This window comes from Sorex araneus, chromosome 1 (genome assembly GCF_027595985.1).
Source record: "Sorex araneus isolate mSorAra2 chromosome 1, mSorAra2.pri, whole genome shotgun sequence".
Lineage (NCBI taxonomy): Eukaryota > Metazoa > Chordata > Mammalia > Eulipotyphla > Soricidae > Sorex > Sorex araneus.
In genome coordinates this window covers 306,363,896-306,385,750 of record NC_073302.1, presented here as the reverse complement: position 1 = coordinate 306,385,750, position 21,855 = coordinate 306,363,896, and the positions used below count along the sequence as shown (strand labels likewise).

The following is a 21,855-nucleotide window of genomic DNA, read 5'->3' as shown; positions in this document are numbered from 1 at the left end:
CATTTTATACGTTACCATAGAGCAATGTCCCTTGGTTAAACACAGAAAGACCATTAATGCTGTGCTCCTAATATTTGAGAGTTGATTGAATCTGAAACATATCTGTCCCTGGGCATAATCACTTGATCATAACTATTTGACTCAGGCTTCAGTTTTGTAGTTCCTGACACCCCAAAGGGTCCCGCAGTGGGACTGGGATGGACCTGGGGCGAGTGGCAAAACTACCTGGCAGCAAAATGGGACATTCTAGAAAGCATAAATGCATAGTTTTCATGCAAACTGTTACAACTTTAGAGACAGGACCCCCTGGGGGAAAACTAGCTGATCTGGCCTCAGGACTTAGTCTGGGATTTATAGTAAAAGCATTGCTTGCACTCAGAGCCCAGACAACCAAGTGTTTAAAGCCTTGTTTGCTCTCAGCCCAGAGAACTAAGTGTTGGGATCTTTGTCTCTTGCTGTGTTTATCCAAACAACTGCTAGTATCGATAACTTAATACAACTAGAGGGAAACATAAAAGCAACACAGTTGTCCCTAGGAGACAGAGTGTCTCCTTGAGTTGATCTCCCTCAAAGAATTTCCTCTGCCAAGTGTTTATCTATGTAAATGACTATCATACCTGTGCTTACCTCAACCCCCCTTTACATGTTTTATAAGTATACTAGCAACTCTGCATTAAAGGGGCCATTTTCACCATCTGACTGTGGCCCCCAGCCTCCCCGTCTCTCCGTCTCTCTGTGTCTCTGTTGGGAGGCCCTGGGGAGGTGGGGAGACAAGGAGGTGGCTCAGAGCTACAGAATGCACACAGGTGTCCAGCACCAGCAGCAGACACCAGAGGATCTTCATCTTTTCTTTTTTGTTTACACAGCCCCCAATATGGCAGCGTTAAGAAAGATGAGCAAGGAGAGGCTGAAAAAATCTCAGAGACGAACTAGACTGCCAAAACGAAGAAAGACTAAAATGACTGTACTTTCAACGCACTTACACTAGCATTGGAAGCATTCATCAAGGACCTAATTGTGCAAGTGCAAAAGATCAAGTACGATGTCATTGGTCTGACTGAAACAAGAAGACATGGATCACATCACGCCATTTTCGACACTGGAGAAGAATTGTTCCTTGGAACATGCGAAAACACAGGCATCGGTGGCATTGGTGTCCTTGTCAACACGAACCTGGCCATGAGCATTGATTTATTCTAATGCCTAACAACCCGAATTGGATGATTACTCTTGAATAGATGTGACTCACTGCCGTCAGTTTCTATCTTCATCATCTATGCACCAACATCCAACTATGATGAAGATGAAATTGAGAAGTTCTACATGGAACAGGAGAGGTACTATAAAGAAGACCACACCTTCTACAAGATTATTGTTGGTGATTTTAATGCCAAGATAGGACAAAGAAGGTCGTCTGAAGAACTCTACATTGGGACCCATGGCCTAGAATGGAATGATCAGGGTGAGAGACTGAGTTCATCGTGTCGACCAAGACCATCCATGGTAACACACAGTTCCAGAAGGCTGAATCTAAATGCTGGACATGGGAGTCTCCCGGTGGACAGTTCCACAATGAAGTTGACACATCATATTCAATCGAAGGTTTTGCCTGACAGATGTCACTGTTGTCCCAAAATTCCGAATGGAATCGGACCACTGTCTCCTTCATTCAAAAATGTACTTCACAGAGAAGGGAGAAAGGTCTGCAAAGTTTAAGAAAAGAACTCCCAGAATGACCAACTGGGAGCTCTTTGGCACTATTGCGGCAATGTGGGATGATGCCGTCCTTGACTACATTGACAAGGAATACGTCCGACTGATCAGCACCTCCATGACTGCACAAGGAATGGCAAGAGTGAGAAAGTCACAAACGGACGCCTGTCTTTGGAAACTCTCAAGTTCATTCATAAACGTGGTTTGGTGTGAGCCCATGACAACCACAAGCTAATATCTGAGTTCACAAAGCTGTGCAGAGAAGTGATAAAGGAAGACCTTAAAGAGAGAAGAGTAGCAGTGTTGGCTGATGTGACAGAAGCCGGGAAAAGTATTCGCAATGCTCGCCTGTCCTTCGCCAACTACAAGACCAAGATGACTGCCCTCTGACGTCCCGATGGATCTACACATCTTCTAGAAAGGCAATGGAGAGGATTATTCATGACTTCTACTCAGATCTCTTTGACAGCCATGTACACCTGCCCACATACCAAATTCTGCAGGATGGGTTTGTCATTCCCAACATCCTCCCTTCTGAAATCTGACATTCCATTTCATCGGTAAAGATGTGTACAGCAAACATTCAGGACAAGATCAGACCCAAACACCTGAAGAATCTGCCGCCAGTACTCATCAATACACTGGCTCGGCTTTTCACATGCTACCTGTCTGAATGCAAGTTTCCATCCCACTGGAAAACCAACAGGACCATTCTGTTGTACAAGAAGGGAGACATATTTATTATGTCTCTTGCCCGCATGCCTGGCTATCTTCCCCCGGGGCCTCTCGGAGGATATGGGCTCCAGCTTCCCTCCTCGACCCAAGCAGAGTGCCCAGCGGCCGAAGACCACCGGAACCTAACCACAGCCATGCTCTAAGCCCCTGTCCACAGGTCTGGACAGGCCTCACGCATGAAGGTACCGGCAGAGGAACACAGGTGTGTGTAATCCTATCAATGGCCAACATCCAGAGACTTAAAAGCAAGCTCCCAGAAGCTTCGTGGCCGCGTGATATCCTGTAGTTTACTTCTCCCTCTAGGAGAAACTGGCAAGCTTCTGAGAGTTTCCTGTCCACATGGGAGAGCCTTGCAAGCTCCCCATGGTGTATTCATATACTAAAGCCAGTAACAAGCTGGATCTCATTCCACTGACCCTGAAAGAGCTTCCAGTATGACATCGTCGAGAGAGACTTCTAAGATCTCAGGGAAAGGATGAATGAAGAGGTTACTGAGCCCGCTGGAGAATTCAATGATTAACGGGATTTCGTGATTGTGATCATGATATTTATATATTTATTATTATTTATTTATTATATTTGGTCCATTATAGATCACATTTTAAAACTCAAACTGCACCTAGGAGAATTTGATATAATTCTGGATTAGTGGGGTGTGAGTGAGAGTTGATAGTTGAAAAATTGTTACTGCTACTTATTCAGTAAAAATAAATAAATAAATATAAATAAATAAGTAAAATGTGGTCTATAAAGGAGGAAAAAAGGGAACTCCAAGAACCCTGGTTTATAAAACTAGAGGGGAAAAAATGAGCCAAACTTCTTCCTTCTAGTTAACTCACAACTTTAAAACTAAAATATCTCATCTTATAAAGAAGGGAAGAAGAAAGGGAAGAAGAATAATTCTTCAAATGGAAGTTCTTCCATATAAAGGAGACTTTATGACAGGAATAGACACTTTTCTTCCTAACAATAGGATACTTACCTTCTCATACCTTTTCCGAAATAGATTTCATGAAAGTCTTATTAACAAATCAATTTTGACCAGGAACTTGGAATGAGGTAAATTAAAGTACACAGAGAGCATGACTTTTGCTTTAGAAGAAATAATGCTAGAAAATAAGAGCCATACAATTGAAAAATACATCTTCAAAAGGAAATTAATTGAAAATGTATAAATAATTTAAAATGTCTTGAATCTCTCCAAGAGACAAAATGAGGACAATCAACTAGGATGAAATGAAATAAGAGACAGGAAGCTTCAAATAGAAATAGAATCAAAACCACTTGTCTAACTGCAGTGCATGCCCTGGACAGCCGAGACGCTACTGATGCAGGTAATGCTTTTAATAAATGATTGACAACAAATATGGGTTTTGAATATTGAACATAAACACTGGGAATTTCAGATCTGGGAGTCACATTTACTCAGAGTCTCTTCTCCAGAAATCTACCTGGGTACTGATAAGGACTGAGTGTTTTTCCTAAAGGAAGATGTTAATGTTGGATTCGCACTTGCTTTTCTTAGGAGGATCAATGTAAAAGTAATTGGCACATGAGAGCAGACGCCTGATGAGTAAGATTAGTGTCACTACAATACAAGTAGATTCATGCATGATCTGTCTGATTGTCTCTCCCCACTCCCCACTCTGTCTTTGACGGTTCGAAGAGAAAGCAGTCATCTCTAACCATGGAAAATACTCTCATCATGCATCAGCTTTGCTAACACCTTGTTCTTGGACTTTTCCACCTCCCATACCCTAAAAAAGTAATAATAATTTTAAAGACCTGTTTGCATCAATAATCTAGTTTATGATTAAAGAAACACAAAAGACCTAAGTTTCATGAGAAAGACTAGAGTGAGGACCAAGGGGCAAAGAATGGGTCCCCTGTGGAAATATAGGGCAGGAGCAGAGAAGGAAAAACTACTTGCTATTGAAAAGAGACAATACTGCTGGAAGATCACTGATCTTCTCCTATAGGGCCAATGAGAAGAGGACCAAACTCTATGCACATGAGGCACTGAAACCCACTGCAGAGGAAGAAACAAAAGTATCTCTCTAAGTTTTGATAGGCAAATCTTTTGGTCTAAGTACATTAAAGGTGAACTCTAGCTGGAGTATGTGTGGGTTACTGGGGGTAAGGGGTTATTATGGAAAACACTTTTGCCCAATAACTTAGGGATGCAAGATCTGCCTAAACGTTAAGTTGAACAAGGGCAACAAAATACTTACCCCAACCCCACACTACAACCTTATTTTCATCTTCAGACTGGCAAGCCCAGAGTTACTAATAACGCTATATTATTGAGGACGTTAGAGGACACGAGTGGTTTTCGTCCTGAAACGTAAGCATAAAGAGAAGATTTAAAATCCAGGAAAAACAATGCCAACCCCAACCACTAACCCAGGAAAACAGTCTATTCTGTTAAGAACAACATACCACAGAAGGAATTTAAAGCCTGTACTACAGGGATAATAAGTTTAGCAATAAGAAAACTCTGTTGAGTCAGCATCCTACGCTAAAGAGCTAGCAAGAAAAAATTGGGGTTCATCTGCTGAAATAGATGCTATTGAGTGTGTGCTAGAGTCATTTAGGTAAGATGGCAGCTTTCAGCTCAAAATTACAAAACACAAATTACAAAACACAGAGGAAATGCTTCAAGAACTGTTCTCTGAAAATCTATTCTCATCAGTATTTGCCTGTGAGATTTTATAACTTTACCTTACTGTAGGATAACATAGCCTCAGGTAGTTTAGGTTTATTGGGACTGCTGAAGAACCAGACCAGAGAATGGCTGTATTCCTCTGCTGAAGTTCTCCTGCCAGAAGTTGTGATGCTCCTGTTCCAGTGCTCCCGGACTGATCCAGTGATTCCTGAAATTTATTGGACTTCTAATTGCTGCTCCCCTGAGACTCATTGTTGCAACAGCTACTGATGCTGTTACAAGGACAACTCTTCAGTTTTGATCAGGACACTTCATTTCTTCAAACTGTGACTAAATGACTCTTATCATTGGTGACTCTTATCACCCCTGGACAGTGCAGGACAATTGGACTCTTTACTACAAGCACTACTCTGGACCCAGAGTAGGACTGAAATCTTAGCACAACTAATAAGACTGTATTGTTATTTGAAATTGTGTTGTAATTTGGAATTGTTCCACATTTTCAAATTTTGTGTTTTTTTAAAAAGAAAAAGGGGGATATGTAGGATAACATAGCCTCAGGTAGTTTAGGTTTATTGGGTTACTCCCGTTACAGTGCTCCTATTCCTCTTTGTTTTTTTGTAGCTTCTTTCATAGTGTTCTGTTGACTTGTCAATAATGTTTTTCTCTTCTCCTTGAGTCCTTTGCATAGTTTATTCAGAGCAAGTCCTTTTTGTATGGACATAGGAAGACTTAACAAATGTTATGCTTTTGTAACCTGGGAGTCATTTGACTCTACATGATATTTTCCTCCAGAGCATCTGTTCTCTTGACCTAAGCCTCAGCTGCCCTTACTTCCTAGCACCCCCAAAGCACGGTCCCGACGTGGGACAAGAAGGACCCAGGGCAAGCAGTGAGTTGTGTGCTACCCTGGCATCGAGATGGGCCTGGCCAAAGTGCCTAATGCTTAACTATAAGTTAAGAGCTTGATCATGGACAAATGTTGTCATGATCCAAACAGTGATAACTAGATTTGAACCCTGCTAGGGTGAGGAATGATGAATCTGGCCTGAGTGCTGTGGTCTGAGCTTGTGGCAAGATGTTGCCAGGAGAGCTGCCTTGCAAGCCTCAATGTATCTCTTGCTATGTCCATGCAAAAATAATTAGTATTAAGATGTTAATGAGTGTTTGGAATGGGGAGAGGAGAAAAAACCCCTAAGAGGTATTTTGCCTACTGGCAGTCAGCAAGGGCTTTGAAATGCCCCTAGGTTGTGTTCCCTTTAAACCTGATAGCCTTCAGGAAGGGCTTTATTATGTTGATTTTGCTACCTGGCTGGGTGTAAGCTAGGGGCAAGGGTGAGAGAGGAAAAAGGGAGGAGAGAGATGGAGAGGTTGCAGTTGATCCAGAGAGAGGATGGAGCTGGGAGTGCGGGAGATGAGAAAGATGGAAGATTGAATAAACTTTAACTAATCAGCAACCAGATTGGTCCTCGTTCTTCCTTCGCCTGTCCTTGGCCAATGACTGTCCTGATCCAGCCCATACACAGCGGTTCTAGAGCACCGAACGTGGGCCGTGAGACACAGCCGCCCGGAGAGCCCGAGAGTGCACGTGCCCTTCGTTGAGCTTTAGTTTTTTACACCTTACTAGTGAAATAAGAATTCAGACCTAACCAACCAAAATGGTGAAACTTGTCTAAATACCTTGTATTTCCTTCCCTTACTGTCTGAGTTTCACCTGAAACTTTCTATCAAGTTTCTCACTGTCATACAGGTCTTGGAGTGTATATATTTTCAAGTTTGCATTACAGAGCTATTCATTTTTTAGTCAAATAATTTGAATTAAATATTAGTTTTTTGAATAAAAGCAATTTATACATATATATCAGTATGTTGAGTATATATGTATATATACTCATAAATATATGCTCTCATAATTTTATCACATATATGCTCTGTAGCTTGCCGGGCTCTCCAAGAGGGACAGAGGAATCGACCCTGGGTCAGCCACATGCAAGGCAAACACCCTATCTTCTGTGTTCCAGTTCAAATGCACAACTAGTGATTCCTGCCTTTATTTCCTGGGTTTACGGGTCATAGCAAGCCATCCTCAGGACTTTTTCCTAGGTGGGTGTTCTTTGTCAGAAATCACTAATGGAGAAAATGTTTCTGATGCTGGAGATTAAATAAGGCTCAGCCATGTTCAAGGAGTGCACTTTATCCTCTTTACTATCTCTTTGGCTCAGGATGCTTTACGTTTTCTCTTATTTCTTCTCTACTTTATTGAATCCACACTTTAAAGTTCCGTTAAATATGTTTCTGCATAAAGTGTTCCATCACCATGCCCATCCCTAGGTTGTCTGCTTTCTTCCACGAGGTCTCGGCCAAGCCCATCTCAATCCCATTCAACTTGAGAAGTTCTGTTCTACAGACAAGTTGTCATGTTCTTTTGACTTTGGTCATTGGTTATTCCCTTACTATTTCTTTATATCCCACACATGAGAGACATCAAGATATCTTTGATTCTTATTGTGCAGATGGCACAACACAAAATATATGCAATATATAGTAGTTATGATAAACGTAATTTGACCTAGAAATTCTGGTTAACATTTATTTTAGATCATTGTTTAAATATTAAGGAAAGTATGCCCAAGATATTCTATATTACAAGTTTATAACCATGGATGATAGGAACTTGAAATATTTATTAACAGAAAAATGTTAAATAAATTATGGAGTTTTTTAGATTTGGTATTATGTACAATAGTTAAGAAATTAATCATACTAAACTGGAAGACATTTTAAGAATTCAAATTTATTTAGAAAAACAAGATGCTATTTATTAAACTTTGCAATGTTATGCTAAATATACTATTTATAAATTATGTTTCAACTAGACCCATATATTTAATTGCAAGGGAAAAGTGCTAGGAATATAGTTAGTCCAGTAAAAGTTGAGGAATGAATATTGTGAGACTTGTTACTGTTTTTGGCATATTGAATACACCACGGGTAGCTTGCCAGTCTCTGCCATGTGGGAGAGATACTTTCAGTAGTTTGCAGTGCTCTCCGAGAGGGACAGAGGAATTGAACCAGGGTCAGCCGCATGCAAGGCAAATGCCCTACCTGCTGTGCTATGGCTCCAGTCCAGAATAAGGTATAAAATTATAAATGCAGCAATCCAAATTTATCACCGTTAGTCACACACTACCTCAGACATAATCCTTGCAGCGCTGCAAGGATTTTTGTAAATGTTCATGTCATACAATGTCAAAAAATTGAGTATCATTCACTTATTATACATAATATTCACTTAAAATGATTCATGAGTTATAAAAGAGTCACAATGCTATAAATATTAAGGAGAACCAAAAAAACTTAAGGCTGTCAAAGGGGCAGGAGCTACTCTTGTTCTGGCTACAGTGTTTTGGTCATCATTCAAATTTACTATATAGAATGTCTATAGTAATTAATCAGATGGCTTTCAGACAATGGCTGTTATCTGGAGGTGCAGGGCCATGAGCTCTAACAGGCCGGAGATAGGTGGAATAATATCTATGAATGCCTCAGCTTATGGTCTATAGATAATTTCCAGAATCAACCCCAAACGGTCACAGTAGAAGAAAGGTAGACACACACAAATATTGGGAAAACAATAGCAACATTTCTGTAAACTTTATTAAAATTACAAATTCAGATCCAAGAGATTTAAGAATCAAAGATTTAAGAATCAAAACCCATTTCAAATTCATGAAATAAGAAAAATCACATAAGCCATCAAATTTTCCAATTTTTTTAAGTTGTCTATACAGTGCACAACTTAAAAGTAACCTGAAAAAGAGACATATATACTTAAGAATAAATGAAAGATTCAAAGAAAGTAAATATCACATCAAGCAACTATTTTATGAATGGAAAAGCTACAAGTCTAGGGGCTGGCACGATAGCACAGCAGGTAGGGCATTTGCCTTGCACACTTGCACACGGCAGACCCAGGTTCGATTCCCAGCGTCCCATATGATCCCCTGAGCACTGCCAGGGATAATTTCTGAGTGTAGAGCCAGGAGTAACCCCTGTGCATCACCAGGTGTGACCCAAAAAGCAAAAACAACAACAACAACAACAAACTACCATTTTTTTCTATACTAAGTTAACCTGTTTCTTCTTTTCAAAAATAAATATGCATATAAGTAAAGGCAAAATGGCATTACCTCGAACACAGGGATGTTGAATGTCTTCATTGGCTCTATATCTGGATGGTAATTCAATCCATTTTGCAGAATATCATGTAATACATTGATACATATGTCCCTACAAATAAATGAGGAATGCTATAAACAATAAATAAGTTAATATAAGTTCCACTTTTAAATTTATTCAAGAATAATTGCCTATTTATAGCAAAAGAGTCACAATCTGTGATGCTGTTTATAATTTAAATAGTGATCAAGATTAATACAATAATAGAAAATATGTAGACAGATTTAGAAATATCCTATAGAAGGTTTAGATAAGATTTAAGAGCTAACAATATTATTTAAAACAGACTGCATAAGGGTTGGAGAGATATACAGAAGGAAAGGTGATTACTTTGCATGTTATATGACTGACCCAAGTTTATCCCTGGCAGAGCTCATGGTTCTCATACCCCACCGGTAGTGAGTCCTGAACACAAAGCCAGGATTCCACTGGTTGTGACTCCAATACAATGCAAAAACAAAACAAAAGACATGGTGCATTAGATAATCTAAAGTAATCTCCCAGAGGGTTAGCTATGAAAGCCAGAAATGCAAATAATGCATACACATTATTACCAGTTCAAAAGAAGGAAGAGAAAATTTAAAAAAAGGGAAAAATATAACTGATCATAGCTTCAATATTTCTGAGTTGCTGCATTAAGAATGTTCTTACCAGTCATCCCAAGAAAGATTATAAAAAGTGAATAAGAATTATGTGTCATATTATTATATCCTTAAATTATATACCAAACTCTTCCTTAAGTTATCCTCCTTCCTCCTATGTTGATAGGGATCACATGGCTATACCTAGAACACGCATGGCTCACTATTCAATTTTGCCAGATTCTTGCAGTAACATGAAGAATCTTCCATTTGCTCATGAGTTATTCCAGTTTATCCATTCAAACTACTAGGTAATCTCGAAACAAATTCTAATAATTCTTTGAACAAATGGAATTAGGCTTATGCCCGCATGGATGTTCTGATTTATGGAACACTCACTGACTCATGAAAGTTTCATTAAATTGCCCCATATTTTTGCCACCTTGGCACCTATTGCATGTAACTAAATGGCCTCAGGAAAGTTGAACCCACACAACCTCTTCTACCAGTGCATGTCCTGGGTAACAGCCAATGCAGTAATAGCATAAGCTATGGCTATGATACGACAGTCCCTTTCATAATAATTGATCTCCTTAATCTCCCTTGCTTCCCAATATTCTCCCAGCGCATGCTTTAGAAAATGATTCCCATAGAACTTACCATAATTCCCTCTTTGGGGATTGGATTTGCCAATACAGCTTTACCCTGAGGGGTCCCCACAGCACTCTACACACAAGGCTCCCAAGAGACATGACACCCCAGAACCAATCTGGCGCCACCTGTGCTCAGCCAGACTCCCCTCTCTGGACTCTCACAGTGAATCATGGACCTTCTCCTGTCTTGACTTATAAATTTATCTATGTGTGTTCTTCTGTGATCCTTGTCAAAGACCTTGACTCACTATCGTGTTCACAGGGGCCTGCATACCAAATATGAATTTATCAAAAGTCACAGTACAAAAGGCCAAGAAAGCAGGCATTGTCTCTACACACAGAACAAGGCTTTCTTGGGATGGAGTGTGCTTAGCATGGAAGAGGGTTCTGAGAAACGCATGGGAGGAGAAGAGGCAGAATGTTTCGCTCAAATAGGCCGGACCCATGTCAAAAGCTCTTAGTTCTTTCGGGTCAGATCCAAGCGTGGCACTCTGAGGAAGAATGCTGTAAAATGGAGTTAACTTGTAGACATGTACCATATGCTTGTCAAGTTGTTGATAAAGTGCTGGCTGTAGTATTTTCAAACTCCTAATTTGAACCTATGAATCATATGTTTTACATTTCTTCTTTTCCTGCTTTAACTATGTCCTTCATCTTGCCATTACATATTTTAACTCACACATTGGAAAGCACCATTCATGGAACGGGCGCCTCTCAAAGCTTCAGCTATTTTTATGAAAGTGTATTTGACAGTAATTTGTTATAATCATTCATTTTACTAAAGTAATCTAGAGTGTCCGGCAAAACTACCACACCAAAAGGCATCATGACTTGAACAACAGAATTTAAATAGTCAGATTGAAGTCATAACTGAAGAATTCATCTACCTAAGTATTGAAAGAGAATGCTATTATAAATCAGAATTATTATACATTCCTGGATGAATGGACTTGAAATGAAGGTTTTATGTCATCAGAAGGAGTTATGAAGGAACGTAAAGGGCAATCTCAATGTTAAAACAATTTTGTTGACAAAATACTGCTTAGTAAAATTTGAAATGAAATATGTTTCATCTTCTTCACTGTCTTTGTGGTAAAAAAAGATAATTCTTTAGTGAGATGTTTCTTTTTGGTGTTTCAAGTTTAGAGATTGAATTCTTCTAAAATGCATCCCCAGGTCCATTATTCTCATTAAATTTATTTTCTATGCAACTGTAGCTTCGGCAGTTCTCTTTATATCGCTTCAATCTTTACATTAATATCCTTGTGTTTTCCCTAATGAGTCACCTTCAATGTTAAAATCAAAGTGATAACAAAAAATAAAATGCATTAGCGATAAAAGAAAATGCTTAAGAACGCATGCTCTCTCATTAGATCTTATCATGTGTGTTACCTTCATAGAATTAAAAGAAAATTAATTTAATACTGAAATATACAAATAACTTGTTTGTGGTGTTATGTTTCTATGTCCTACAGTGCTAATTGACTGCCTGTTGAGCCAAAGAGATTAACACAGGAAGGTCTAATATGTCTATTACTATTCAACTAACAGTGTTAGAAAGCCAGTATGTATTTATATACTTATACTGCTTAGTACTAAATGTAGCTATATAATGCAAGATCAGTGAGCTGAAAAAAAAAATTGGCAAGGCAGGGGTCACATAAAGATCTGATTTTCATAGAGCCTTTGGTACTCTTTGGCAATCAACCTGCCATGTTCAAAAACATGACTTTTATGGACCCAGAATTCTGTTTAGCAGACTTTAGGAGCAATTTAGCTACAACTCTGAATATACCCCACGCATGAAAATGTGATTAATATCAAAGTACCACCTGCAGTTCACACAGTTTTCTATCCCTCCACCCACATCTCTGAAGCGTTTGCTTTAAAGGAATCCCAGGGTGTTCAAAGAGTTAATAAAACATGGTGTTGCCCTAAAAATCTTCCTTTTGAAACAAAATTGGGAGAGAAGTTTGACATTGAAACACCCATTGTAAAAGTGATAAACAGAATAACAGATCAAAGACTGTGATCATTTCATCATGCATTTTCTATTCCTTCTCAGTTCCACTGAAGGGGTGTGATAGATCTGACTAACAATTTTTTTTTCTTATATGTCCTTTTATTTCCCCCCAGAAAGACAAGAGATCTTTTTAACAAGAGGTGCTAAAAAAAATTCTTGAAAGGTCCTGTGAAATAGAGACGGTAGTTAATATATCTATAACCAAATGGTTGAGCAACAAATAAGAGACTCTCAAAGTTAATGGTGGAGAAATCAGTCAATAATTACTTCTAGTTTGACTCCATGCTGAGAAGCAGAAATCGTTTTAATGAAAAATGTAGTAAGGAAAAAAAAGGAACACTTGAGCAAGCTTACATGAAAATAAAAACTTCACTGCAAGATGTGAAATTACTGTAGCAGATAAAGAGAGTTTCTTTAACTGTACTCTTTTTCTTTGTATGATAGTTCACAAAGCAGGGAGAATAGTTGGCTGAACAATGAAAAGAGACATTTCTTTACATGCTTGCAAAGAACTAAAAACCTAAGACCAATGTGAGATTGATGTACAAGAGGAAATGTAAAATGCTAAGAAAATAGTTCACTGCATACTCGTACGCCGAATTATTGAACACAATGCAGTGGACTAGATACTCAGAACGAAAAAATATATTTCAAAATGTCTGATGGGTTTTGTCACTTACCTGAGAGCCAAATCACTGGCTTTAGAAAGGAGGAAAGACTTATAGGAATACCAATTTGCATTTGAAAAAGAACAGACAGAACCAGTTTCAACAAAGCATGCAGAAATCCAGTAACTATGGGTTCCATATACATGACTTCATTTGGAAAATAAGCATAGAACAAATGCAACTAAAAGGATCACCTGTGATTTGGTTCTTGTGTAAATGAATGAGGAAGGGGGAAATGCATGTTATAAATTATTAAAAATTACATTCATAGGGCGGAAGTACTTAATATTTCTGGTTGTTAGTTACTTGTTATGGTAATTCTTACAGTGATTTAATAAGGCTGAAATTCAAATGTTGAAACTCAGGGTTTATCTATTGAAAAATATGTTAAAGTCAAAGCACCACTATTTCTATTCTCTCCCAACCACATCTAAAATTGCTCTTGATTCTTCAATGTCCATGTCTTGTTAAATACCCTTTATCGCATTATTTCACACAAATCTGTGCTTCCACCGCTTTAATGATTATTAGTTCTATTGCTACACACAATTGTTTGAAAAAACATTTGTAATTTCACAGCGCCATTGATTATGTGACATTAAAAAAAAAAAATCTCGGTCAGTCTATACAATACAGTTCATCATTCCAATCACTTTCTTGATTCTTGATAAAATTTCCCTGCCCCTGTGATAATTTGTCCCTGTATTCACATCTTATGTTATTTCTACAAAAATCATTTTCTTTCTTTTGCCTAGGATGCTAAATCCTACTCAGGAAAATTACATGGCTCTGCCAATGGGTCCATCAGCAATTTTTCAGCAATTTTCCAGTTTCCTAAGCAGCTTTGTAAAATGCTTATTGATGGCTGCTTCATTTTCCACTTTCTCAAGTCCTTGGATACTCAACTTCTTCTAAACTTAACATCTGAAACAACTTTTCATATTCCTCTGCTCCCTCAAGCAAACCAGTACTTCGTTTTCTTGTTTTTACTTTGCTATGGTTTTGTTTTTGTTTTGAAGTCTGAAATTAATTCTCCCTCTTTTATTTTTGTTCTAAGGTCACTCTGAGTTAGCTTTATTTCAAAGATGAGATGTATTTACTGGTCCCAGTCTCAATTATATGGTGTTCATGAACATTTGCATTCTGCAAGAAGAGATACATGATGGTGCATAATTCATCTCAATGAAAATTTGTAATGTGTGTCTAGACATAATAAAACATTGTGCAGGTTTATTTAGTGAATGCAAAATAGGGGAATTTAAAGACATATTCTATAAAGAAGCAAAGGAAGAGTAATAGCCTAAATTCCTCTACTTATATGAATGTAAATTTTTAGTGTATATAGAATTCTACAAGACAATGATAAATATCATCTCTTTCACTAAAAGCATCAAACTTTTATATATGTTTATTTCCAAATTATAGCATCATAGTCCATGGTATCTTTTCCTTTTCTTGGTTTTTATTTATAAGCAAAGAATATTATTTTATGTTGAATTATTTTTTGCATTAATAATATAAGTCACTGGCATATTTTAAATATCACATTTAAAAGTGTATATCTTATCATTATCAGAGTAAATCAGCAGCTTTCCTAGTCTCCAGATATATAAAGAAAAATTAATTTGTATATTTTAAAACTTTAAAAAATGAACAATTCAAAAATATTGCATTATTTTCCCATAAAATCAATTATAATTAACTCTTAGACTTGCATGTGATTTAAAGTTTTATAAAGCTTTAATGATTTTAATGATTTTTTTACAATACTATTTGAAATACTTGACACAATATGAAATTTTTTCATGGTGTACAATTATATTTTTAATAAGAGTCAATATATTACAGTTCAATATGTTCAAAAACTCATTATAGTTTTATGATAGTATACTTTATAGGTGTATCATAGAGTTATAAACTTATAAAAGATTTTAGAAGATGTATGGATAAAATATAGATTCAGTATTCAATTTATCTTAGTATCTTTCTATAAAAATTATATATGAAGTAATGAGTTTGAGTTTTAATTATATTTTAAATATAAAGATTGCACTTATTATCTATAAAAATAACAAAATGGATAAACTTCCATTCAATATTTTTAGTGAATAATTAGGAAATGTACATAGTTGAAAACTCAGAAATGAGGATGGATGTGTAAGACTTTTGATCTTAGTGTTCTGACTAAAGCAGTATGCAATTTTGAGAGACTAATTTTTAAGAAAATTGTTAATAAAAGGATACACATATTTGTGATGCAGCAGTTACAATGATTTAATCTCAACTGGAATAACCCCATTCCTTCAAAGGGATTTTTAACTTTATTGTTCAATTTAATATCCATTTTATTAAAATATTAAGCTGTTAATTAACCATTCAAAATATTGCATCTTTTAGTGTCACTGATACGTTACATATATTTGAAGCATTTTTCTAATCAAATATACTCAGGGAACTCAGGTAACATTTAATAGCTCAAAGATGTTAAATTTTAATGTCATTTATATTTGAAAGGTACTCAAAGCATTATAATATTAAATATTTAATAATATCATTACCAAAAATTTCAGTAATTCAAGGCCAGACCCTGGGGGCAGAGGGCTAAGTATTCCTGCTCTTGCAACACCAAACAAGTCCGTTGAGATTTATGCATTTTTTCATAATTTAATAATGTGACTTAAGTTGTTGCTAGCTTTGCAAAAATATAGCATAATAGCACAGATGTGGCTGTTAATTAAAAAGTCTCTTGTGAGAGCAAATAGGTTTCTGGGTGATGTTTTGCGCAAAGATTATGTCACGTAGAAAAAAATCTGAGTATACAAAATTCTGAACTTATAAACATTATGTGCCTAAGAGAGTACTCAGGTTTCTTCTTCTCCTTCTTTTTTCAAAATCCCTCAGCACCCTGCTGAGTGAAGAAGAGTGCTGAAGGCAATTTGCTCACAAGTCTAAGTGTTTGGATATTTCCTTTTAGTGAGCAATGTTTCTGCCAGTGTCAAGACTTAGCTTTAATTTTTGACAAGTTGACAGTGACCATGTACAGTGACTAACATACATATTTGTATCATTCCATCAAATTCATCTCAGCAATATTGCAAATGCTGAAATTTGCCAAGATTAAATTTCCTTCAAATTGATTGCACTTTACATAATTTTTAGTTTACAAAAGGTTAAGATGTTCATATAAGTAATAAGTATAAAATTTAACAGCTAGATAAGGCTAATATGTTTTGTATGTTATGTAAGGTGTATTATTTTCTGAAAATTATCAAACTTGAACAGACATGTGATTTGAATCCCAGTGTATTTTACTAAACTGATATGCTTGAAAGATTACGGGTCAAAGCCACGAGAATATTTGTCATTATTAAGTGTCTGTAGGTAAAATACAGACCGTGTAGAGCATAGGTCGGCCATCTAAAATCACAGATTTTGCAATTCCTCAGATATGATACATTTTCTAGAATGAATCGAGTCGTATGTCAAACTACTTACTCATAAGGAAGCAGGTTTATAATGACTATTCTCTTAGATTTATGCAAACATTATATTATACACATATTTACATACTTAGGCACTTACATACAAATCTAAACATACACTAACTACACTAACCCATGCATGTAGAGAGTGTATGCCTGCATGTATGATTGTGCATATGTAAAATTTTAAATTTTATTAATTTAAATTTATAAATATATTTTTAATTTTAAATTTTAAAAATGTGAATAACCCGCAAAGTGGTATAAAATTACACTTTCATAATTGAAGTTTGCAAAGCTTCAAATTTATCACTTTAACAAAGGGAATTTTACTCTTTTCTCTTCTGTAAATTATTTCCAAAGCTATAGTAAGTATACCAACCATCCTGGTTTTTCAAAGCTTTTTGATATTTTCTATTTTTAAATCAGATGAATATTGTAGGATGGGTGTCCTCCAAACAATTCATTCTGGTTGGATCCAGATAACCAGAATGGGTTTTTCCAAAACCTGTCACCTTAAGCGAAGGTCAACTGCTCCCTGTGGACCTTGGAATAAATTGTTGTAAATTTAAGAATTCAAATCTTTTGGATTTGGAGACATCTTCAGAAATAGACCTTTTTAAACAACAGCAACAACAAAAACCTACAAACCTGTATTAAGGCAGGCAGACATCTAAAAGGAAGACTTTGTCATGTGTAGGCACTGTGTCCTTGTCACTTGACTTTCCGCCCACCACTTCCCTTGAAATACTTTGTTTACAAGTTATCCAGGAGAAAGAAAGAGTCAAAAAGTTTGCTAAAGATAAGAAGATGCAAATTAACAACAATAAAGTTTAAACTGACACAGTAAAAGAACTGAGATTTACCCAAAGTCTGTTGGGTTATAATTTCTAACACAGTCTCTCCTTGCTTGTTTAACAATACTTAAGTAATTGCTCTGGCATTTTCTGTGTGTGCTAACAACTTTCACAATACATGCCTCCCAGTCCCTCAAAGTTTATCTTAATTGCATTCTGAGCATATTTTCCAAAATACAATGGTCTGAAAAGGTGACCAAATATTTGAAATAACAGCAATCTGAGAATAGTTACAAACTTCCATGGCATATTTAATTAACTTAGAAAATTCATTGAATTTAGAATTAAAATAATCAAGTTTGGAGCAATGAAGAGATACACATTTAATAAGATAAATATTTATTGCATCTGCCATCTCAAATTTCATACATATATAAACTTTCAAAGATTATTTGAACCCAGGTACTTGAATTTTTCCAGCTTTTTGCTTGCAGTTTATTTTTAGCTTCAAAGCATTAGGATCTAAGAAGATACTTTATGTTATGATTCCTATTTTCTTGATTTATATTGAGACTTGTTTTGTATATGGGCACGTGGACTGTCCTTGAGAATGATCCTAAAGAAAATGTGGGCAATGTAGGGCCTACGGGTGTAGATTAAAATCATCTCTCATTTAAATTGTTTTAGGAAACAAAGTATATTTTTATTAAAGCTTACATAGAATTATGTTGAAAGAAAATATGTTCACAAGTGAACAGAGACAGCTAGGAAACATAAAGACAAATAAGCAAGATGCATGTTCAAGTTAACTATGCAACATGTGTTTATTTAGTTGCAAAAAAAGTAGTCACGGAGCATTGCACAGATGAAATTTTGGCTTTCAAGGGGCTTATTTGAGGTCAATTTGATGAAGAAGCAGAAAAAGAGGAGAGAATGCAAGTACGTGGAGAAGAGCAAGACGGTAACAAGAAAATATTGACTTTTAGGTAAAGATGAATGCTACAGGGGAAAATTCAATGAAATGTAGATATGAGCTTGGTTATGAAGTAAAATTACAAGACGAAATTAATTTGAGTTGAAATAGCAACCAGATGTTCACTTTGAAACTAAAGTTTTAGCACTTCAGACAAAGGAAGTTTGAACAAAAGCAGGACCTTTGAATGGGATCATCTCTTTCTCCTCATTCATATTTTCCTTCTTTTTAATCAAAAAGGACTTCCCTCTAAGTTGTACAAGAGCACAACTAATCACTTAAATTTCCAGACTGCTGGGAGTGGTCTGGAATGAACAATGAATGGAAATATGCTGACAATTAAAAAAACAAAACAAAACAGAACTGTTCCTTGCCTCTGAGAGGAACAGTTCTGTTTTATTCTTACAGAGAAGTGGAATGCACACACCTTGTCATTGACTGGATTTAAAAAATGCAAAAATAAGTCCCTGGGATGTTCTTCGAACTTCAATAAGGACGGAACCTCTTCCTATCTCAGCCATTATATGTAAAACCAACAAATAACTATTTGGCAGGAACAACGGTATTTTGTTTTGTTTTGTTTTGTTTTGTTGGTTTTATACCTTTGGCCTAAATAACTATCAGATCTGATATCATCTCTTGGAGATGTAATCTTGAAGTGACAAAGAAAATATTAAAAAATGAGTTTGCATAAATCAGTGAGCCTGAAGAAAAGTGAGGATGAATATAGAATAGTAGAATCTTCCAGCTTTAGGCCAAGGCTTACAGAATAAAGCTGTTTGGCAGATTTCTTGTTCTTAGCCACCAAATAGGATGCAAGAAGCCAGCGTGGGACCCAGTAGGAGATGCAAGCCATAAATCTCCCGGGCAACCGCCCTGAAGAGGTAAAGCTCCTTGTGACTGCCCTGCGGGATATCTCAGTGGTTTTCTGTCTAGAGCCTGGTATCAGGTCAGAGATCCTAGATGCTAACATAAGCGATTCAGCAAAAACAGTTATCAGTAAGATGCATGCAGCATCTGAGCCATGAGAAGATACTCTCCAGTCTAAACTCCCACGTAAATGGTCTCTCAGGGAGACCCAGGGAATGGGGTGGGATGGGGGCGGCAACTGAGAAAAGCTTTTCTCAAATGACAATGATGTGTCTTTTATTTTTTTTAATCTTTTAAAACTAAAATTTTGTTTGTTTCTGGGCCACACTCAGCAATATTCAGGGCTTACTCCTGGCTCTGCATTCAGGAACTGCTCTTTGTGGGTGTCAGGGGATCATATGGGATGCCAGGGATCAAACCCAAGCTGGTCTCATGCAAAGCAAATGCCCTACCCACTGTCCTATTGCTAGAGTTCAACGTTGCCTCTCTTAGACTTTGAAGAAAAGCGCTGCTTCTTCCCTGTTAGTATCCATATCCCCCAATAAGCTTAATTTTCTGCATATTATACTCTCAATGAATTCTTTCATCAATCCACATACTTGCACCTCCGACTGGGTCCCACGCTGGCTCCTTACATCCTGTTTGGTTGTTAAAAACAGGAAATCTGTCAAACAGTTTTATTCTGTAAGCCTTGGCCGAAAGCTGGAAGCTTCTCCTATTCTATATTTATCCTTACTTTTCTTCAGGTTTACTATTTTATGCATACCCATTTTTTAATATTTTCTTTGTGACTTCAATCCATACATCAATCCCAGTGCCCAGAATTGAAGGAAAATGACTTCTGATAGTAGGAAGTCATCAATTTATTGCAAACCTTGTAAATCACTCCTTTTAACTACAGTCAATGCCATATTTTCAGATTTAAAACAATATTACATATTTTAAAGATATGTTAAATTGATTATTATAAATAAAAATAATTTACTGCATCAGGTGCAGGCAAAAATGTGATAATAAAAGCTGTTAAAATCACTTAGATAAAAGGTTGAGGACAGTGGAATCAATGGAACAACCAAAACACCCCATCTAATTCCGTCTTAACCTTTCCCATCATAAATAATAATACCCAACTCTGGCTTCAACAGAAATCAGACATTATCCTATTTACCTGGAGCATATCAAATCCTGTATCCACTCAGATGCACAGGATATGTCACTAAGAGTTGAAGACTGACATAATAATCCACAATTCACTGTAGCACTGCAGCACTGTTCATCGATTTGCTTAAGTGGGCACCAGTAACGTCTCCATTGTGAGACTTGTTGATACTGTTTTTGGCATATCAAATATGCCACGGGTAGCTTGCCAGGCTCTGCCAGGCAGGCAAAATACTCTCAGTAGCTTGCTGGGCTCTCTGAGAGGGACAGAGGAGTCGAAGCTGTGTCGGCCATGTGCAAGGCAAACGTCTTACCCGCCATGCTACAATAGGATTGAATGATATTTCTATAAAAATAGAATTATAATTCTAAGTGTGGAACTTAAATATGCACAAAATAATGGTTTCGAAAGAAGTGTTAAACTTTTGGGTGGAGAAAAAGATTGAGATTTTTTTCCCAGAGAGCTTGTGAAATAGCTTCATATATATATATATACACATACATATACGTATATGTATATACATGTATATACACATATATACATATATACACATATATATAGACATATATGTATGTATATATACATATATGTAAATATAGTTAATCATATAAAATGCATTACTTTAACATAAATTTATATTTATCATCTATACATTGCACATATATTATTTACACATATTATACATATTATTTATATAGATATACATATTTATGTATTTATAATTATACATAATTATATATTAAATACATTTATAATATATGCATTTATCTGAGTGCACCATATATCCAAACAATTTTCATTGAATTTAATTTTTGAAACATGGTTCATAAAATAATATATCCTTAGACTACACATCTAACTAGGACAGTTAAGTCAAAAAGGCAAAATTAGCAATAGATACCATTAGCAAGTGATTTTTAGATTTTTTTTTCCCTTGAGAGTGAAAATTTTCGCACAGCTCAAGTAACTTATGAGAGTTAACTGAAATGTCTTTACTCGGATATAATTCTAATTTACTTACAAAAGATTAGGCAGACTCCAATAATGAGCTTGTATCTTGAAAGAAATATTACTCTTAATTCAAATTTAAAATTTTTATTGAGCCTATTTTACAAATTTTTATTTTTATATTATTGCATAAATTTTTCCCTGAAAGTCACATTCTTCTGAATGTGACAATATTACTCATCAAAATAATGAAATTAGAAGGGATTCCAAAAACAAGTATAGACCAAAACTATCCCTCTCACTTCATTACTGAGTTCAATTATGTGTCAAAAATCGTTTTTGAAGCATG

The 21,855-nt window shown here is 36.2% G+C and overlaps 1 pseudogene; it reads left to right on the top strand.

Moving 5' to 3' along the window:
• Nucleotides 1-957: 957 nt before the first annotated feature.
• Nucleotides 958-21,855, top strand: part of LOC129402227 (uncharacterized) — a 159,566-nt pseudogene continuing 138,668 nt past the window's right edge.